Source organism: Ictidomys tridecemlineatus, chromosome 7 (genome assembly GCF_052094955.1).
Source record: "Ictidomys tridecemlineatus isolate mIctTri1 chromosome 7, mIctTri1.hap1, whole genome shotgun sequence".
Taxonomy (NCBI): Eukaryota; Metazoa; Chordata; class Mammalia; order Rodentia; family Sciuridae; genus Ictidomys; species Ictidomys tridecemlineatus.
This window is the reverse complement of record NC_135483.1, coordinates 160,403,062-160,419,541: the sequence shown is the minus strand read 5'-3', so window position 1 is coordinate 160,419,541 and position 16,480 is coordinate 160,403,062. Positions and strand designations below refer to the sequence as shown.

Here is a 16,480-nt window from a genome sequence, read left to right as displayed (position 1 = left end):
ATAAGGTCATGCTAGCTGTATATCTTCCTCATTACATTTTTAACTGATACTACAATTCACTAATTCAATTTTTCTGATTAGTATGAAAATTTTGCTGAAAATTGCTTATGTTAGACTATTTAACAAGTAGTTAAGATCTTCTTTTTTAATGTTTTTATTTTTTATTTCTAGTTTATTTTATTTATTTATTTTATGTGGTGCTGAGGATCAAACCCAGGGCCTCACGTGGGCTAGGCAAGCATTCTACTGCTGAGCCCCACCCAGCCCTGTTAAGATCTTCTTGTGCCTCCTTGGTATTAGTGATTGAACCCAGGGACACTCTATCCGAGCTTCATTACATTCCCAGCCCTTTTAATTTTTCCTTTTGAGACAGGGTCATGTTAAAAGGTAGCCCCAAATTTACAATCCTTTTGCCTTAGGCTCTCCAGTGGCTGGGATTACAGGTGTATACTATGCCTGACTGAATTGCTTTTTTTTTTTTTTTTTTTTTTTTTTTTTTTAGAGAGAGAGAGAGAGAGAGAGAGAATTTTTTTTAATATTTATTTTTTAGTTGGCAGACACAACATCTTTGTTGGTATGTGGTGCTGAGGATCGAACCCGGGCGGCATGCATGCCAGGCGAGCGCGCTACCACTTGAGCCACATCCCCAGCCCTGAATTGCTTTTAAAAATACAGATCTACCAATTCAAAACTCCAAATTAATGATTCATTGTATATATAACAACACCAACAATTCATCTTTCTGAGTACTGAATACTTATATTCTTTACTAGACTTAGTTCCTAGTTTTGTTATTCTGCTGAGAATATGAGAAAAGGGGTTGGGTTTTTTTCTTGGGGTGGTACTGGGGATTGAACTCAGGGGCATGTGATAACTGAGCCACATCCCCAGCCCTATTTTGTATTTTATTAGAGACAGGGTCTCACTGAGTTGCTTAGCAAGAAGTTGGAAGAGAGAAAGAAGGGGACAAGGTACATGACTCAATTTCAGAGGCGGTACAGTTTCTCATTGGGTACTGAGTTTCTATTTGTAGAAATTCAAGTTTATGTCTTTAACAAAATATTCCATGAATTCCCTAGAAGCACTTGGCCATTCTTGAATCTTGGTTGACTGACATCAAGTTAAAATAGTAAAGAGATCCCATGCAATGATGCATGCCTGTAAACCTAGTGACTCAGAAGACTGAGGCAGGAGGATAGCAAGTTCAAAGCCAGCCTCCACAATTTAGCAAGACCCTCTGATAAGGACATAGGATAAAGAAAGAGAAATAGTGAATCTTAAAGGAAACACCCACCCACGTGCCATTGAGATGTACAAAGCATAGCTGTAAATCTTGAGCAACATGCCCTTGGCCCATGCCCTTGTAAGGTGAGGGAAATACACAAATGCCGAGAAAAAATGGCGCGAAATTGTGCGGCTCCAGCCTGGATCCACCTCCAGTCTGGCCCCTGATACAGCCCAAGTATTGGACCCCCAGCCCAAGTCAGGGCTGCTTCTCATCCTTGAGACAGCCTCATTCTCCCTTGAATGCGAATCTACCTTCCTAAATAAACCTCTGCCTGTGCCTTTGTCTGGCTAGTGCTGGAATTCTTTTCCATCACATATGGCAAGAACCCTGCTAGTCCTGAGTTGAGATCCTCCTTTCCTTCCCTCGGAACTCCTCGGACCCTTCCCAGAGACATCTCTTCTCCCATGATATCTTTGTCTCAAAAAAAAAAAAAAAAAAAAAAAAATATATATATATATATATATATAAAGGGGGAGGGGGATGTGGCCCGCCCCTGGGTTCAACCCCTGGTACTAAGTAAATAAAATAAAATGGCAAGTAGGGAAATAAAAAGCCATGTCATAGGGGCCCTTAACATCCTTTCCATGATCTCAAACAAAATATGCCTTAACGCTAGGGAAGGTTGAATGGAAGAAGACTTACCCTGGCCACAGCTCTTCAAGGTGCTCCAAGTCCAAAGCAAAGGATGCAACTCTGCTTTCCCTTAAATAAATGTCTCTTTCTAGGTAAAGAGAGAATGGATTAGAGGTTAAAATGATGTCAGTTTGCCTCAGTCTAAGGTATCTTATGCTGGTATTTTAAGGAGGGGTTTGGTTCCTAATCAGCATCCCAATGGACCCCTATCAAATTCTAACCTACAGCACATTTTTAGCTTTTGTGATTTTTATAACCTCTTAATTCTCTTTTTCTTAACATAGATCCTTTGTTCCTGAACTTCCAAACTCCACCTTATAATTTTATAAAATTCGACAGACTCTTTTATTCTTTTTGAAAGAATTCCTCCACGAAAGACAATTTGCCGGGGAGAGTTGCACTTTATTACAAAAGGCTGTGGGCTTATATCTAAGGAGAGATGGCAGGGCTTAGGTAAATGACGGGTCACTCGTTTATTGGTAAGTTCCTCCAGATGTCAGTTGCGGAGCCCACGAAATTAGTTCTTATTGGGGCTAAGGTTTCCTGCCAGCAAGATTTGAAATTAGCGCCATCGGGAGAGTTCATACTGGCGGGAACTTTTCGCAGCAGTGAAAAAAGGGGAAAATAGGAAGAGAAGGTCCTTAGGCGCCATGTTGGGGTTTTTTTCCTGGGGTGCGGCTGCCGTTATACTTTTTCCCAACACTTTTCTTATCTATCTATCTATCTATCCATCCATCCCGATATCTATCTATTTTGTGGTACTGGGGATTGTTCCTGGAGTGTTCTACCACTGAGCTACATCTCCTAGTCCTTTTTCCCTTTTTTTTTTTTTTTTTGGGGTGGTGCTGGGGATTAAACCCAGGGCCTTGTGCATTTGAGGCAAGCACTCTACCAACAGAGCTATATCCCCAGCCCCCACCCAGCCCTTTAAAAATAAATTATTTTAAGGGCTGGGGCTTTAGCTTAGTGGTAGAGTGCTTACCTAGCACATGTGTGGCATTGGTTTCCATCCTCAGCACCATAGAAAAATAAACGAATAAAATAAATGTATTCTATCCATCTACAACTAAATAAAATATTTTTAAAAAATGATTTTAAGGGCTGGGGATGTGGCTCAAGCGGTAGCGCGCTCGCGACTGGCATGCGTGGGGCCCGGGTTGGATCCTCAGCACCACATACCAACAAAGATGTTGTGTCCGCCAAGAACTAAAAAATAAAAAATAAATATTAAAAATTCTCTCTCTCCTCTCTCACTCTTTCTTAAAAAAAAAATAAATAAATAAAAAATGATTTTAAGACAGGGTGTTGCTAAATTAAATGCACTGGCATTGAACTTGAGATCCTCCTGCCTCAGCCTCCTGAGTTGCTGTGATTACAGGTATGTGTTTCTGGCTGGTATTCTTATTTCATTTTTTTTTTTTTTTGTGGAGCCAAATATTGAACCCAGGGCCTTGTGCATGCTTAGGGAAGAGAAACACTCTCAGCCCCAGGATTCTTAGTGTATACTTGAGATATGAGATATCTTAAAATTTGCATCCTTGAAGTAATAATTCTCAGCCCTCTGTTAGGTAGTTTTCAGTGCCAACTGAACAAGTGTCAGATAAAACATACTGACTTTCTGGATTCTCCCCCTTCAAAAGTGGTTCCCAAATATTCAGGCATCCCTTTTCCTTCTTCAGGTCTACACACCTCCCTACATAAACAACAAGTGAGGTATGAAGATGTCGGCAACAGGAAAGTGAAATTCAAAGATTTCACTTCTACATAAATATTGTGTTCTCAAGAAGAACAGGAGAGGTTCGTTCCGGGGCTTGCCTCTTAGTCCCACATGAAACTAGAAACCTCAGGAGGAGGTTTAGAACTCCTGTAGAACAGGCATCATTATAGTCATTATCAACAACATTATTGTTGGTGTTATTTGTTGTTGGGGGAGAACTGGGGATTTAGTCCAGGGGCAATTTACCACTGAGCCACATCCCCACCCCCTGCTTTTTTTAAAAAAAAATTTTAAATTATTATCATTATTTTTTTTTAAATTATTATTATCTTTTAAAATTTTAGCCTTGCTAAGCTGCTAGGGCTGGCTTTGAATTGGCCATCTTCCAGTCTCAGCCTCCTAAGCTGCTAAGATCACAGGCGTGAGCCATTGCGCCTAGCATTGCCAGAATTATTGCATTATATTGACGTATTGCAACTAGTAATTTTACAGCATGCCTACTATGTCCCAGACTTTGCAGTAGGTATTTTACATATATTATCTCATTTAATCCTCTAAGCAAGTGTATGAAGTTCAGGGTATTATTATTGTCATTTAATAAAGGGAAAAATTAATGCCTACTAGAGTAAATTTGTCTTACTGAAGATACTAATGAGTGGTACTACTATCCTATAACTAAAATTCAGAACATGTGACTCCCCAGTTACTACTCTTAAGTTCTAAACATCTAAAACTGGACCTGTTAAGCACTGATTTTTAGAGAAAAAAGTGACCGTAGATATACAGTAGCTTGAATTTAATGGATTATTGTGGTTGCATAATATGTTTTATTTATAAAGGGTTTTAAAAATTTATTTAGTGTTGGGTCTAGTGACCCACACTTGTAGTTCCAGTGACTTGGGAAGCTGAGCCAGGAGGATCATAAATTTGAGACTAGCCTCAGGAACTTAGTGAGGCTCTGTCTCAAAATAAAAAATAAAAAGGGCTGGGGATGTAGCTCAATGATGAAGCACCTCTGGGATTTACCTGTACCAATTCAAACAATTCCCAGTACCTAAACAAACAAATAAGCAAAATAAACAACCAAAAAATTAATTTACCTTTGTTCTAATTCTCTGACCAGTCCAGTATTGATAATGAATCAAGAAAATTGATTTATCATTTGTTTATTGGTAGGAAAGAAATAAAAATAAAAATTCAAGATTAAAGAAAACATGTATTGGTGATCATTTTTAGAGACAATTTTAGTGTGGTTTTGGAAGAAGTATGGTTTTGGAAGAAGTAGAAAATATTAGCTTTTGACAATTATTCATTGTTATTTTAGTTTATAAATTTATAGAAATGGTCAAAAAATGTAGTTATTTTAATTATTGTGCCAGACAATCTTCTGCATCTAAAACATTTCTGCTCCAGAATGCATTCTGCTAAGAACTGACTTTTCTAATTATCTGTGGTTATCTCAGATCTCCCACTAATATCTTTTGTGCATCTGCTCATCAAGTTGCACAGATTTCCAAATGGGATTAGCAATTTTAGCAACATCAATAGTATCCTTTGAGGATGTTTTGCTCATCTTCTGTTCTAGCAAATGTTTTATTGTTTAGTATCATTTGATTTGGGCAACAATCTGACTCTGCATCTAAAACATATGAAGTTCAAAAAAATTTTTAACTAGGTCTTACATAAATCATCAGTGAAAGTAGTAAATGCCTGAAGGAATTTATTTTTATAGTATATTCAAATTACTGAAATATTGTAAAGGAAGCAGCTACTTAGGTTTGCCTGATATTTATATTTATGCGTATTTAATTTAATTTGTACATTAATACTATATATTTATATAAGAAAATATATTATAAAATTTACAAAAGATAATCAATAAATTGCTTTTCTATGGCATAGGGATACATAATTTCCCTCAAGAATTGAAGGATAAATTCCAAGATTAAGTTTCTTTTTTGTTGTTTTTTTGGCTGGGGTGGTGGTGGGGTTGGGGGTGGGGGTGGGGTGGGGGTATAGGGGTGGGGTGGAGGGATGGGGATTTTTTTTTTGTGGTGCCTGGATTGAACTCAAGGGTGCCCAGGCAGTTTTTGTTGGTCTCAAATTCCTGGGCTCAAGTGATCCTTAAGTCTCAGTTTCCTGAAAAAAGTATCACCTAGTAAGTTTTTCTTGTCTTTTTTTTTCAGTACTGGGCATCAAACCCAGGGCCTTGGGCATGTTGGGCAAGTGCTCTATTACTGAGCTAAAACCCCAGACCTCCTCTCATTGTTTTAAAGAAGATGGCTTAGAAAGAGATCACTGAGTACTAATCTGTTAGAGGTTGTTAATATTTTTTAGTAAAACATAGGGGCTGTTTAGAGACAACATGTAGCTTCATGCACATTTGAACAGAGGAATATTGCACAGTCTGCTGACTTCAATACCAGGCTCACCACTAGGTAACTATAAATTATTGACATTCCAACCTTGTTGGGTTACCACAGATCAATTAATAAGGCCCCAGGAGAACTGAGTAGTGGCAATGTTCACTTTGAACTCTATACACATAGTGAGAGAATAGGTCTTTATTGGGCAAAAAGGAGAAGTCCATAATATACTTTCTTTGATAGCGTCAGTATAGTGAAAGGTCAAAACAGGAAGTACCATTGTTAATAGGAAGAAACATTAAAGTTCTGTTCTCAAAAACACCTTGAACCCTTTCCCCATGAGGACATTTTACATGTAGGAATTTTGGGTGGGACCATATGGCTTCCTGCATTTTCTTCAAAGTGGTAAAGTTTGTTTTTCTTTTTCAAAACAGTTGAAAGGAAAGACACTTAGTCATTTCAGAAGAGAATAACATTACATTCCTTTTAGATTTTTTTTATGAGCATCTGTGATCTTTTGTCATATGTGGTTAAAAAATGACCAGCACTGATGAAATGACATTTTATATTTAGAGAAAAGCCTCAGTACATTTTCCAAAAATATCTTTTTTTAAATCTCTAGTTCTTTCTGGACAAGTTTTGTCCATGGTGAAATTGAATATATATGTTTTCATGAGGGAGGCAGTCACTTCATTCAAATATACTGATGATGAAAAGCTCAAGTGCTGTGGTCTTTGAGACTGGGGAAGTAGAATTCACTGGTTCTTTGTGCACGAATACTAATAAGTCATTCTTATAATATTTGTTGCCTTGAATAATATTTTGAAAAAAGAGAAGAATGTCATAAACCCGAATAGTGAAGGGAAAGTCAGGAAATAATAGGTATCTTGGTCTTGAAACTTTCATTTCCATCTTCTAAGTTTCCTCATAGCTCATGTCTGATGGTAGACAAAGATAATCATTCAAAATAAGTACAGGGAAATCATTTTTTTTTTTACAGGTAGAATGAATCCAAGCTCCTTTTCCCCTTTTCTTAATGAAATGAGACTATTTCAAATGAAGATCTGACAATAAATTAAGGGAAGTTTCAGCCCAAATGCTTAATTAGTAGTTAATCTTTACAGGTAAGCTGTCATCCTACTACAAATACAGCCTAATGCAGTAATGAAGTAAAAGACAAAATCCCCACATAATGGATCAGAAAATTTAAGATAAAGCACCTCTCTCTGCACCTAGATCCAGTCAAAGATCTCTCCAGGGACACACCTTTGCATGGATCTTTATTTGTGGTCTTAAATACATTTGAGTTTGTTGTTCTTGATATAACGATTTCTGTACACAATCTGTGGAAAAAGAAAAATTTTCTGATTTACCTATAGTAGATTAAGATATGATTTGCCTTAGTGAAAAATAAGCATTTTGCGGAACTATTAAATGAATATGAGAATAGATATTATCTAGGATATAGTCTGACTCTCCTAATCCAGTTATCAACTAGAATTTTTTTTTTTCTTGCCATACAAGTATTGATGAGGTAAAGTCCTGGGATCAGAAGGAAACTCAAAAGAGATCATCCCACATATGTTATTGTGATAAAATTTTCTCGAAATTCTATTTTTCACTACAAAAACCTAAAGCAGCAGCAGGAAATCAGCTTTAGTTCAATTCGATCATAGGACATGGAGTTAGGCCTTCTGCTTGTCTCTCCAAGATCATGGTGCTTGGCTGCCCACTTTTGTTTTACAAGATGAGTTGGAAATTTAATGGATTTTATTTATGCTGCTGACTTTTGAAATAGAAGGGAAAATTTAAAGGGAAGAAGCATTGATTGCAGGATCAAAGTTCTATTTAAAAAATGTGAGATTCTTATAGGAAGGAATTAAAAAGACTTTAAAAGTTAAATTTTAAAAGTGTTTTACAGTTTATAAGCCACTTCCATATAAAATTATTTCATTTGAAGGTATATTGAGGGAGGTCCTGGATGATAGCATGAATTAGTAGCAGAACTATGATCATAATCCACACATCTAATATCCTCACCGAAGATTATTTGCATTACATTTCTTTCTTTACCCTCCCTTTTTCCTTCTCCCATAAAGGATTCTGATATTTACTTCATGTTTGTGGAAAGACATAAAAGACTAAAAGATTTTTGAGGGCAAACTTAGTGTCCTATTTATCTCTTTGAATCTAAAGAAAGTGTTCAGTTAATGTTTGTTGAATGAATGAATGAATGAAATAAAAAATTAAAAAGCAAATTAAAGCAGAGAAACATTTTTTCATATATTAAGTAAATGAAAATAGAAGATCAATATATTGGTGTTGGGAATAGAACCCAGGGTCTTGCCAGTACTCTACCCTGAGCTACAAACGTAGTCCAAATATTACAGATTATAGAGAACTATTTAGAATATCAAGTAGTGTATTAGATGCTATCATTCATCTATTCATCATTTATCTATTTATCTGCCATCTTATCATTCCACTTTTTTTGTGTGTGTGTGACACTAGGAATTGAACTCAAGGCCTCACACAGGCTAGGCAAGCACTCTACCACTGAGCTACATCCCCAGCCCATTTAATTTTTATTTCGAGACAGGTTCTTGCTAAGTTACCCAGGCTGGCCTTGAACTTGGAATTCTCCTGCCTTAGCCTCCCAAGTAGTTAGGATTACAGATGTGTGCCACCACACCAGGCCCCAAATAATACATCTTGTCATCCATGATTCATTACAAGTTCTCAGGTCTTAAGTTGTAATTATAATTTAGAAAAAATTATAATTTAGAAAAATTTTTCTACTTGACAACATAGATATTAGAATTTATTCTTCAGTATTATAAGATTCATTGAGAAACAACAAATAAAAGTGGTCGTAATTCCCTGTCATACCTGGAAGAATACAAGACTGTGACCATAAACTCATTATATTTACATCAGTTTTCCTATTCATAGCTGTTATATAACCTTTATAAATTCCACAGCTTTATCAAAGCATGAACTGATCATTTTTATGTTATTCCATATGCATAGCTTAACCATGATTAGATTTCAATTGGTCATGCTTAGTCAAAGCAAGTGTTCATGTGTGTGTGTGTGTGTGTGTGTGTGTGTGTGTTTTCTCCTACTGAATGCTTAGGTAGAGATACTAGGTGTATTGACCTTTGCTTTATTTCTGGGGGTGTGGATATCAGTGGTACAGCATAAACCTAACATGAGCAAAGCCCTGATTTCGTTCACCAATGACCCCCCACACTTATTTCTGCAAAGCCTCTATAAGTATATATTTGTATACAAGACTTGAAAGAAAATGTAAAGGAAGAATAAATTTATTATTGATTTAAGACTAATATATGTTGGGTTCATGTATTAGGAGATACATTGAGGAAAAACAATATTAAATAAGATAGAAATTTTACAATATCAACTCCACAAAACATACAGAGGTGAAATATCCAGGATCAGATTTATTTACTTATTCAATCTGGTAGTGCTGGAGCTTGAACGTAGCACTGTGCTCTACCACCCAGCTACACTCCCAAACCTTAGGATCAGAGTTAGACTCTCAAGATCCATACTGAAGAAGAATATATTGAAAAATGACCCAAGCAGTAACTTTGCTAAATTACTGCTGTCAAGGAACACTGCACAATGCCATCTAGTGACGAGTGACCATCTTAACCATTAATCACATAGAAATGACTAGGTGAGAAGAGGAAAATTTCCCAGAATTGTATATGCAACCAAGGGGGGAAATCCTTTTGAGAGAATTAAGATTTAATAAATTAGTTGCAGTTCTCCAGGTACACTTAGCTATGAAAATTTCTCACTGATCTACTGCTTGGCTATTTTTATGTTGCGACATCGTGTTGCCACCTACCTTCAAACCTGTGCCTGCCTCTGCTCCCGTGGCTGCTGCCCTTCACCATTCAGTCCACAGCTGCTCTCAGGAGGATGAGCGTTCTCCCAGCCGCAGCCCCCATCTGATGACAGGTGGTGGAGGTGGAGCACTTTAGAAATCGTCTCAACAATTAAAAAAAAAAAAAAAAACACACTTCAAAAAAGGGAACCAAGATGATTTTTGAAACAGTCTGTGCCAAATTAAAAATAATAATAACAACAACAATAAATAAACTCTTGGAAGTTCAAAGAATAAAACTAAAATAGGGCACCGGGGGGAAGTCATTTTTGTTTTTCCTGGCCAATGACTCTGCAGTCCTGATGCTGTCTCCATCCTTGTACCAAATCCTTATTAAAAATGCCAGAGACCTCTCTCTGAATGGCCGGAGCATTATGCCTTAAGGGAAATAATTTTCTTCAACATTTCTCATCTTTTGTAAACAGATGGCATAGAGAGTTTTTTTTTTTTTAAGAGGAAAGACTAACAATCTGTTAACTGTGGGATTTTTATAGTCCAATAGTTTGTTTTTTGTTAATATTTTACAACTAGATTAATCATTGTCGCTGCTATAGATACATTTAAGAAAATGAGACCACCTTGCTGCACTCATATCTACCTGCTTAAGATTAGTAGGAACATTTCAGTTGCCTTAGAAAAATACCACTTTAAAAAAAACTTCATGAAGTAAAAAGAAAACCTTATCAAACTCTCCAGCTTCAAGTAAGGTTAGTTGTTTTCTTTTCATTGTACCCTACATGCTGTGATTGGAGCACAATGTGTGGAAATTACATAACCATTATTTCCACAAATCAAAGCTATTGAGAAATGGGAAGGCCATGCAGAGCTGCTGCATGAAATGTTGATTAAAACAATTCCACTGTGCCTGTATGTCTAAAATCCTCTTTCTTTTAAGTGTCAATTGTTTCTTCAGTCTTAACCATCACTGGAACTAGTTTTGTTTCCTATTTTTTATGTTTTGCAGTGCTGGGGATCAAACCCAGAGCCTCATGCATGCTTGCCAAGTACTCTCCACTGAGTTATATCCCCAGCACTCTATATTTCTTATAATTTTTCTTTTTCAACTTTATTTAAAAATATTTTGAGCTAGTCAAGGCAAAGGGCTTTTAATTGAAGTATTGGAACCATTGGGAAGACAGTCAATGCAATTTCCATAATTTGGGGAATTTTTGGTGCCCTCTGCCCAGTCCATTCCCAGATTTATGGGGACTAGTGAGTGTCCTTCCATTGTTTATTTCACACTTAAAACAGAGACCAGCCAGATAGCTATTTAGGCCAGAGACCCTGAATATATTATAAGAGAATGAAGAAAAACACAAAAAGGTCATCATTCCTAGCTTTTCCCATTCTTCTCTTGGTCTGGCAGAGGCTTGGTTGTGCGAGTAACCACACAACACTTCTTCCCTTAGTGCCACAGCCCATGCTGAGAACTCAAATCCTCCCCTTCCAGTGAACACATCTGTGGTCTGGCTGGGGATGGCATGGGGATTTCTAATGCTCTCTTGGAATTCAGGAGCTGAAAATGGGTCATACTAGAGTATGGAGTGAAATTTTGTCTTGAGAAATTCTACTGGGGTATTCTGTTAGCTTTGTTCACTATTGAAATTCATTTTGAGGAAGTAATCGTCTTCAAAACATAGGCATAAAATTTAGCTATGCTTTGACACTTTTCGGCACCTGGGATATAATGAGCATAATAAATATCTTTTGAGGTTTCTAGATTTATGATCAAAGATTGTTTCCTTCTGTAATGTTTTCCCTCAAAGAAGTGTTTCGGTATTCTGTAAAGTAAAATTTTTGGAGATTATGAGGCTAAAATAGCGATTAAAGCAAAAGTCTATGATCAGTCACACAGTCTAATTTTAAACCATGGTGACAGCTTTTCTTTTATCTTTAAATTCGGTGCCATTTTCTTCCTGTCATTTTCACCACTAGGATTTTTTTTCTAAAGATGTATGCCTTTCTGCCCACATCCCCTTCTAAAAGAATCTGTTTTCCTGCTGAACAGATGGGCCTACTGGTCCATGTTTGCATCAGATGACCCACTCCTCTGGCTCTTGTGACTGGTCCAGGGTGTGGAGACCTACTCTGAGAGCCTATTCGTAGGTTAGTCCAACCTAGTTAGATGATTTTTTTGATGATTTTCCCCTAAGGTATAAAGTCATTAATGGAACTGAAGTTGTGAGGTCAGAGGTATTTGGTGTGAGAATTGTCCGTGACAAGTCTCAGCTATGTGTAAATCAGATTACGAAGGCACCTAAAGTAAAAATCTTGCCTATGGAGTCAGCCTAAGAAAGCCACATAGAACAGGCACACAGGGAGAAGCAGTAGCAAAGGCTGGAGCCAACATTTGGGAAATTTCTCCTCACCATCTAGATTTTTTTCTGCTCTTTCAATGGACATTATATTTTGGTATGGTTTAGTTTGGATTGTCTACCTCCAGAAATAATCCCTGATTATCTTAAATTAATCAGCAATGTCACATTACCTTGTCCATCTGACTGGCTCAGAGTAGGCATATGACCCAATTATGGATGATGAGACAGTTGGAGTTTTTTTGGGGGGGTGGTGGTGGTGGTGGTGGTAGTGGTGGTGGTGTTCCTCTTTAAACCTTAGGAGCTGCTTCAAAGCTACTCACTACTTTTTGTAGGTATGAACTAGGAATCATGTTGCTCTGACTACTTCTGGCTACCTTTAGTGTGGAAACCTGAGATGGAAACAGCATGAAAGAATGCGGATGTGGAAAGAAAGACAGTCTTTGCTGGCATTATGGAGACATAGTTGTTTTTTTTTTTTTTTTCCAAAGCCTGCCCAGTTTTTGGATTTTTAGATACATAGACCAATGAATTCCTTGAATTGTTGTTGCAAACTTTCTGGTTGGATTTTTCTTTTACTTGTAACTGAAACTTTAAGTTTGGATGAGCTAATAATTTTCTTTCTTTTTTAAATACCTTTATTTGTTGTTTTTTAATTATTATTATTATTTTTAAATGTGGTGCTGGGGATGGAACCTAGTGTCTCATGCATGCTAGGCAAGCACTCTACCACTGAACCACAACCCTGGCCCTGAGCTAATAATTTTCTATGTCTCAGGAGACCAAGCAGCCCCCCAAATGTCACCAATTCAAGCAGTCCTCTGTTCCATTTTCTCCATTGTGCCCTGCCTGGTTCTGTACCACTTAACAGAGTGGCTGGTTACATTATCAGTATTTATGAAACTATAAATTCTCTCCTCTTTTACTCTCTCAATAATACTATTTGCCTAAAATCTTTGAAAGTAGGAAGACATCAGATTTTCAAGTTTCAAAAGTGATCTTGGGGAAGATGAAAGACAATTATTAAGGAAGTTAAAGTGATTAAGGGAGAAGCCAATTAACTTAAGCAAGGTTGAGAAAAACAAAGTGATTGTGCAAACAGACAGTATAATACATAGTTCTTTTTTTAAAAAAAATTTTTTTGTATTATAGATGGACAGGATGTCTTTGTTTGTTTATTTATTTATTTTTTAAAATGTAGTGCTAAGGATTGAACCCAGTGCCTCACACACACTAGGCAAGCACTCTGCCACCGAGCCATAGCCTCAGCCCATGCTTCTTTTCATATATATGCTATGAACACCTTCAGTCTGACCTTGGTAAGAATTTGTACCCTGCATTTGAAATGGGAGTTGAAAGAAAAAGCATCTGCCTTCCCATAGTCAAGGGGTGTATCTGGAGCTTTGGGATGTTACCTCACTTAATCCTGATAATCATGCCTGATGGGTACCCTTAGTTCCATCACATGGATGGAGAAATTGAGGAAGAGAGATTAATTAACTTGCCCAATTTAGTAACACACTTGAGGTTGGAAATGAAAAAAATTCATTTTTAGTTTATGATAATTACAAAATGTGATTAATTTATGACCTCTCTGGCCTTGCCAGGACTGAGCTCTAGCTGCAAGGATATTAAGACTTGCATAGACTATTTCTAGAAAAATCATAAGAATCTAGTGGTTCCCTCCAGGGATGCTAACTGGATGATAGGAAGTGGGAAATATTTATTTTTCACTATCCAGTGTTTCATGTCTTTTCAAGTTTGGACCATATGCTTATATTATTTTATCCAAAAAGTGACATATTTAGGGGAAAAAATCCTATGGAAATTTTTATCTGATAATATGATAGGCCTACAGTGATGATCTGGAAACCCTTTTTACCTCTACAATATTTTATTGTTTCATCCCATGAAAATGCCTCCCCATTTCAGAGAATAAAAAGATTTTTGCACTGAGTCCTCCCAAACCACTGAAAAGATCTTGAAAAAGGTCACCTATCTTTTCAACAATATCAAATTTTTTTTAATTGAATAAATTAAATTAAATTTTGGAAGTTAACCTTCAGATTTAGATTAGGCCAAATGTCTCTAGGGTCCAATAAGAGCTAAAGAGACCTGCCAGCATTTTCACTTGAAAGGATATCTTTGTTGTGATTAACACCAAGATGCCTACAGAGTAGAGAGAGCAGCAGTTAAGAGCCCAACACTTAATCACTCAAGATATCTCCCATGGGTGTGGACTAGCTGAGGGGAAGTGTGCTTTGCACATTTTATTTTCTCAGGAACACAGCAGGCATCTTGTAAAATCACTAGGATAAGCCCCATAACCAAAACAAAAGAGGATAAAGAAAATTCATGTACACAGGCGCTGGCAATCTGCCTTGGTTTTCTGATGACAAACTCTACGGGAGACAGGAACCCCTCAGAGTCTGACCTTGTCTCTTCTTACTGAAGACGGTTTAGTGTGTGTGTGTGTGTGTGTGTGTGTGTGTGTGTGTGTGTGTGCGTGCACGCGCGCGCTTCAAGTAACTGCTTCACATTTATGAAATCTTTCAAATATCAGAGATATGTACAGTGTATGTTACCATAAGAAACTTTTTGTTCAAACATGGCATAGTTTTTTAGGACATCTACTTGAGTGTTCATGTTCATGGTTTTGAGTAGCTCAGAACAGCAAAAACAATGAAAAATCTTTTAACACACTGGAATTAACATCAATATGAGCTATGCAGCTAAGCTTCACTGCTTTTAGCATTGAAGACAGTCACATCTAATTTTGCTGCTATAGAAAGCAAATCAGTTCTGCTAACTAAAGCCCACAGTATTTTGCACATTATTTTTCTGAGTTCTTTCTATTTTAGTGTTTGAAATGGTAAAAAAAAAAAAAAAAAAAAAAAAATTCTGCCCCAGCATTCTTTCTGGAAAATTCTGTGAGCTGTCTTTTGATCTGTGCTACTGGTTCACAAGTCACTCTTGGCTGAAGTTACAAAGCAAGAGAAGATTTTATTTATGGAATTTTGTATTTTTTTTTTCTATTCACCATACTGCACTTCCTCCTCTGAGGCCACAGAATTCTGCTGTGAATTAGAACAGGAGGAGGCAATGATAGGCTTTGCTAAGACCTCAGAACGGCAGGCAGAGGATTCCTGAGTGGGATCCTTGTGTGAAAGGCATTTCTGCCCTTTTGTGTATTGCCAGAATCTTCACTTTTATGAGAGAAAAATAGGAATGCAACAGTGGAAAAATCCACTGTCTGTAGTGGACATTACCATAGCTTGAAGGAATGGTCACAGTCATTCCTGTGTCTGTCTTTGCCTACCCGGGGCTTCTGTAAATAACCTTCCCTAAGTCAGGCCAGGAATTTCACGTAACCAGCTCTAGATTTCACCATGGTGGTGTTGAATGGACTGTTCCACTTGTTGTTATTATTTGACATGTTTCTATCACTGTTTATTGGGCCTCACATGCAATGTAAACTGGTCATTCTAACACATTTTTTATTTTTCCAAATTCTTATTATTGTCTCTTAGCTCCAGCATAACTTTTAGTTCATTACTCTTCATTTCAATGTGGTCAAAGCTTAAAGTTGCTTCATCAAGTTTCATACATTTTCTCGTTTAAATCAACACCATGAAAATCCCCAGATTCTTAAGATTAATGTAAACTTTAATCTACCATGTAGTTTCTTCTCTATCTGTGGCCTGACTTCTATTCTCTTTGCAATTGTTTAATGGAAGAAAGTAAAGTCCTTTGAGAAAAGTAGTTCACAACCTTCCCTGTCTCATCTGGAGACCTCTGCCCCATTGTGCTTGTTATAGTTTTATAAAAGCATTGAGACTTTCCTTAACGAAGAGAACTCAGAGAGGCTCTGTCATGAACTTTGCTGAACTCAGATCGGAAGGCCAGAGAACACAAAACCATTAATTCATGATAACCCTTAAGGGAGATCCTTAACAGCCTACAGTTTCAGCTCTATGTTATTTTGAAATACAGATGAAAATGCCTCCCTTAAAGGGATGTTTTATGATAAATGAGATAATGCGTATAATGTGTTCTGAGATCCTGGAGCAAAAGTTCCATATAAGTGAGCTACTATTATTTAACATTACATCCAGATGCAAGGACTGTATATGTTCCAAGGACATGGGACAAGATGCAAGGATTCTAGATTATTAGCAAGTTCTAGGGAAACTGGCACATGGTGAGTATCTTTTAATAAATATGTTAAATACATATTTATATGAT

General features: G+C 37.0%; 1 protein-coding gene across 2 annotated transcripts in view; it reads right to left on the bottom strand.

Annotated features, from left to right (window-relative positions):
* The window catches only part of Slc39a10 (solute carrier family 39 member 10), a 128,737-nt gene extending 118,705 nt beyond the window's left edge, over positions 1-10,032 (bottom strand). For both annotated transcript variants that reach the window (XM_021725751.3, XM_040294627.2), the window contains exons 1-2: positions 9,882-10,032; positions 1,931-2,009 (exon numbers count right to left, since the gene is read on the bottom strand). The gene's annotated coding sequence lies outside the window, so the exon portion shown is untranslated. The remainder of the gene's footprint in view (positions 1-1,930; positions 2,010-9,881) is intronic.
* Between the last annotated feature and the right edge of the window lie 6,448 nt (positions 10,033-16,480).